This window comes from Alnus glutinosa, chromosome 3 (assembly GCF_958979055.1).
Source record: "Alnus glutinosa chromosome 3, dhAlnGlut1.1, whole genome shotgun sequence".
Taxonomy (NCBI): Eukaryota; Viridiplantae; Streptophyta; class Magnoliopsida; order Fagales; family Betulaceae; genus Alnus; species Alnus glutinosa.
The window spans coordinates 15936016-15941220 of NC_084888.1; the positions used below are offsets into that span (position 1 = coordinate 15936016).

At 35.5% G+C, this 5205-nt stretch overlaps 1 non-coding gene across 1 annotated transcript; it reads right to left on the reverse strand.

Annotated features, from left to right (window-relative positions):
* Positions 1-3982: 3982 nt before the first annotated feature.
* LOC133865082 (small nucleolar RNA R71) lies at positions 3983-4089 on the reverse strand. Its single transcript, XR_009899615.1, has one exon. It is a non-coding gene; the product is annotated as a small nucleolar RNA R71 (small nucleolar RNA).
* Between the last annotated feature and the right edge of the window lie 1116 nt (positions 4090-5205).

Below are 5205 nucleotides of genomic sequence, written 5' to 3' on the forward strand. Positions count from 1 at the left end.
ATACTATGATATGTGCAGAATCAAAAATTTAATCCAATCTAATTTTGACTTCAATTAAAGAAATTCTGATTTAATCATTTCATTGGTTTGGTTAAATATAACCACATCATCTAGGTCTTCTCAAAGTGTGATTTCTTCCAAGGTTTGCATTTTTCACCTTAAAGCTACCGTTTTCCTTTAACAACCTACAAAACATTAAAAACACAAATCTAACACAAAACATTAGATTAAGATATAGCTAAAGAATTAACTAATGTAAATTAAAGGGTTTAAATATGCAATATTTTGCACTATATATATATATAACCCTAACCCTATATACTATATGTAGCACTAAACCAAAATATATAAGTTATATTTAGTATACTATATATATGTATCAACCCTAAACCTATATACTATATATAGCACTAATATATATATACACACACAAATATGTTCATATAACCCTAACCTTATATATATACTATATATAGCAATAAACCAAAATATGAGTCGTTATATTTAGTATATACTATTTATATGTATAACCCTAACCCTATATACTTTATATATATAGAGCTAAAATAAACCCTAAGTGTATGGGGACACTCTATCTAGTATTATGTACGTATAATACAGCTTAAACAGTAAACTCTAGCTAAAACCATAAAGTACCCAAACACTACACTGTAAAACCTAAAATCAAAACACTTGGCCTAAACCTTAAACCCTAAACCATAAAACCATAAACGTACCCTAAAACACTAGACACAAACCCGAAACACCAAACATGCATGTGCACCAAACACGTAACACCAAACCCTAAAACTCCTAGCTAGCTAATTCACATAAATCCTAAACTCAGCCAATACCATGAACCGGCCAAACAGAGGCGGAGCTACGTTGCAAGGTGCGGGGGCCCTGGGCCCCCCCTAAAATATTTGAACTTCTTTTTAGTTTTAACAGTTTTATATGAAGGGCTCCTGGAAGTTTTTGTGTTTAGCCACCTCAAGATTTGGTCTTGGCCCTCTCAAAAAAAATTTTTTGGCAAAGTCAGCAGACTTTTAAAACAAAGCAAATTTCTTTTGTCAGATATAAAGCTATCTCGCTTTTTTATGTGCCTAGAGACAAGGGTTCATGAGAAGTATGATTGCAGAGTCGCAGATTGAGGCGTGCACTGCTCAAGGTGTACGTACGGCAACAAAAGTTGATTATTTTATTGCAATCTTTTAGACACATAAGGCTAAGAACATGCCACGTAAATCCCTTATTAAATTTTAATTTTTAAACCAAAATTTAACCATTTTTTTTCTTTTTATTACCTTTTTCCTCCACCCTTTTGCGCACATCTTCTTCTTCATTTCTCACTCTACCCCAAACTTTTTTCATAGGGATTTTGAAAATTCACTTTTCATCTCGCATGTTATGATCATTCTTCAGAAAGTCTCTTCCTTCCTCAAATAAGATAGGAAGAGAAGAGAGATTAGAGGTAGAGAGACAGAGAGAGAGAGAGAGAGAGAGAGAGAGAGAGAGAGAGAGATAGCTCTTTTTGCTATTTTTCCAAATGCTGGGTACATAGTACCATTTGCTTAGCATGATTCTTTCCCCACCACGCTAAACTATACACTGAAAGAAGGCATAGATCAATGGTGTAATGGGTATTTGGGAAACGGCTTTGACTCTGCCGTTAGAGTTGAAGTTGGCTCCCCCTCACTGAAAATTCTGGCTCTGCCCCTGTGACCAAAACCATAAACACAAACACCAAACCATGCATGCATAAATAGTACTTAATAAACACCCTAAAACACCAAACGCTAAACCTTAAATCTTATCTAGACCAAATAAATCATATTTATATAAACGCCCTAACCCTATATACTATATATAGCACTAATATAGGGTTAGGGTCTATACATATAATTATATAAACACCCTAAAACCAAACCCCAACACCAAACACAAGATACGCAACTGATAAGTGCTGAATGTTACACATTCAAGCCCCTTAATTTACATATGTTACGCTCTTAGTTTTGTTATAGTTTGATGTTTTGTGTTGTTTTTGTGTTTTCTTGTATTTTACAGGTTTTGTAAGAAAATCCATCAAATTACAAGATTATAAAGAAGTCGGCAAACTCAATTTTGGATAGATTCAATTCCAATCAATTTTGAATTTAAGGAAAGAGAAGTTGGCAAAAATTCGTTATTTTCGGAAAGAATCCAGAATGAACACGTCTCAGTAATTTAATCATAAATTTCGGATCAAGTATTAGATTGCAACGAAATCGGTGGCATTGGAAAGATAAGACACAATACAACAAATATGTCAGAAATAGGTTTTTCCTAATTCGGACTTTTACCATTCCAAAATCTCCCCTCAATAAAAGACCGCAAATCTGTACGAATTTTGGAATCCTTTTCCTACTTGGATAGAAATTTCAGAAAAGGAAAAGACTTGTAATTATTCTATTTGGACTAGAAGACCTACTTAGAATTGTAATAGGAATTCTAGAGCTTCTAGAGCTTTTCTAATCCCTATAAATAGGCCTCTAGCCTTTGAAGAAAAGACACACAAGCTTTGAGGAAGAATCAAAGGCTACATCAAGAAAGAGGTTCTTTTTAGTTTTTATTTTCTTTCTTTCTTTATTTATTTTCTGTATGTATATAATTTTAGTTGATATTAGTAGTAACTAATACTTTAGTTAGGGCTCGATTGAAGCCCTAATCATGTCTCTTTAAGTTTTTCAATTTGCTTTGCTATAATTTATATTTTGATGCTTAACTTGGTTAATTCTAGTTTCTTGAATTCCTCGCATGTTTATGTTTGGACATCATATGCATGTAGTATGGATTTGTTATTTATGTCAATTTGGATGATCGAGTCCTAGGCATAATAGAGTAACGAAAGAACCCCGACACAGGTTCTTGGATTAATCAACATAAAGACAACTGGAATAGATACCATATTCCAATCTGAGTGTGTTTACCGATTTCCATAGATTTATGCTTCCTTGAAGAACAACTTAGTAGATACCATGCTAAATCCTTCAAGGAAGAAAGGAGTTAGAGTAGATACCATGCCTAACTCGTTGCTCAGGAAAATCAATAGCTTTAGGAGAAGATACCACTCCCTTGTGGCTGGTAAACATTAAGCAACATGTTATGATTGTAGTATTGTGCATATTGCGAATCTTATTTGAGTATGATTAGCGGTGGATATCGAAGCCCTACCTTTTCTTCATAGTATTTTTAATTCAATCTTTTATCCCGTCTTATTTAACATATCGCTTTTAGGAATTCCTCTTTAAATACAATTTATACCAATCCTCGTGGGAATGATCTCGTATTTGCCTGCTATATTATTGTTTTGATCTTGTGCACTTGCGAGTAAACACATACAAGTATTTGCCTATTTATTTAGGTAGATATTTCCACAACAAGTTTTTAGCCCCGTTGCCGGGGATTGTGTTAAATTGTGTTTTTAAAGTTTTTCCTTTTATTTTAGTTATTTCTGTTTATGATAATCTATTAAAAAAAAAAAAAAGAAAAAAAAAAGAAAAAAAAAAGAAAAAAAAGAAAAAAAAAAAACTTATTCAAAGTTGAGGAAGACATGGCAGAAGTACGGGTAGAGAAACTACGCGAGCGGAAGCCGATGAAGAGTTCCTTCATACCACAAAATCCAAATCAGCCCTCTTGCATTGCTTTTCAACCAAATGTGCAAAGCAATTTTGATTTGTCTCCGTTGCTCAATATGGTTCCACACTATAGAGGCACACCTACAGAGGATCCATATCTACACATTCGGGACTTCTTTGATCTTTGCAAAACTCAAAACATCCTTGGCTTAAATGCGAAAGGAATCAAGTTAATTCTCTTCCTTTTTTCCTTGAAATATAATGCTAAGTTATGGTTGAGTTCTTTGGCTGCAGGGTCTATTCAAAATTGGGATGAGTTGGCTACAAAGTTCTTGAAAAAGTTCTTTCCAGCCCAAAGGACTAGGCAATTGAGGAGGGAGATTCAAACCTTCTAACAAAAAGATGGAGACCTATTCTTTGAGGCGTGGGAGCACTTCAATGAGCTAATTCTAAAATGCCCACATCATAATCTATCTCAAGACGATCAGGTACAAGCTTTTTATGAAGGTTTAAATAATTCTAACAAAAGTCTTGTAGATTCAGCTTGTGGAGGAGTGCTAATGGAGAAAAATAGCGAAGAGGCCATCGAACTCTTTGAGACTTTAAGCGAAAACTCCCAACAGTTTTCATCCCGAGAAAGACAAGGACTCAAAGGAAAGGGCGTCTATGAAGTAAATGTCAATAATGGCGTTCAAACTCATATGGCTACCATGGAGAGGAAACTGGACATGCTAGCAAAAGCCATGACTACTCATCACATCTCTCCTATTCAACAGATTGCTCAAATTGAGGTATGTGCCATATGTTCTCACTCTGACCACACCACTAAGACTTGCCCCATGTCTTCGTTTACAGATCAAGAGCAAGCAAACTATGTGTGACAGAATAACTATCCTCCAAAGAACAATCCATATTCCAACACTTACAATGCAGGGTGGCGAAACCACCCCAATTTTTCATGGAGTAACAATCAGAATACGCAGAATCCACAAAGGCAGCAAAGAAATTTCCAACAAGGATATAACTATCAAGCTCCACCACAAGCGGTCCAACCAAATCCAAAGCCAAAGAAGAATGACCTCGAAAGTGCGCTACTCCAATTTATGACTATACAACAACAGAGCAATGCTCAGACCAGTCAAGCTATCCAAAGATTGGAAACACAAGTGGGGCAGTTGGCCAAAGAGTTAAGTGAGAGAAAAAGGGGCAAATTCACAATAGAAGCTGACTGTGAACAAATCATCAACCACCTCAACAAAGAAAGAGAGCTCGAAAGTTAGTTGGTGGCTAATCCTAGTGGATATTACGTGGAGGATTGGAGTTCTTCCTATCATGAGCAAGCTATCACAACATTAAGGAGTGAAGAAGTGGTCGAAAATCATAAGGAAGAGGGGAAGGAGGAGCAAATTGAGGTCACACATGATCTACATCGGGAAAAAGGCAAGGAAGTGAGCACTGAGGTTTTTTCAGCATCAACTCCTATTCCTGAATTGCCAAGAGGCCATGAGAATAGTCTGTTATTGCTATTAGACGAGCAAACTGGGGTCATCAAAGTAGAAAAACTCTCTAAGCATTCTCCACAAGTATT